Below are 251 nucleotides of genomic sequence, written 5' to 3'. Positions count from 1 at the left end.
CCCGCCGCGGGCAGGGCCCTGCCCCGCTCCCTGCACGCTTCCCCGGCTCCTCCGCGCCCCCCGCTCCCGCACTTGTTCCCTTTTTACAAACGGCGAGCTGCACCGAGTTCTGTATTCACACAGCGAGCGCTGCAGAGCCAGCACTGTTCAGCCTGACACCTTTCTAACCGTAATGTACATTTTAAATAAAAAAATCCGAAAGCCCACCGGCGTGGTGTCGTGTTTGCTGCGTCCGCGGCTGGCGGAGCCCG

Source organism: Buceros rhinoceros, unplaced genomic scaffold (assembly GCF_000710305.1).
Source record: "Buceros rhinoceros silvestris isolate BGI_N320 unplaced genomic scaffold, ASM71030v1 scaffold36303, whole genome shotgun sequence".
NCBI classification, from domain to species: domain Eukaryota; kingdom Metazoa; phylum Chordata; class Aves; order Bucerotiformes; family Bucerotidae; genus Buceros; species Buceros rhinoceros.
Note: the sequence above shows the minus strand (reverse complement) of the source record.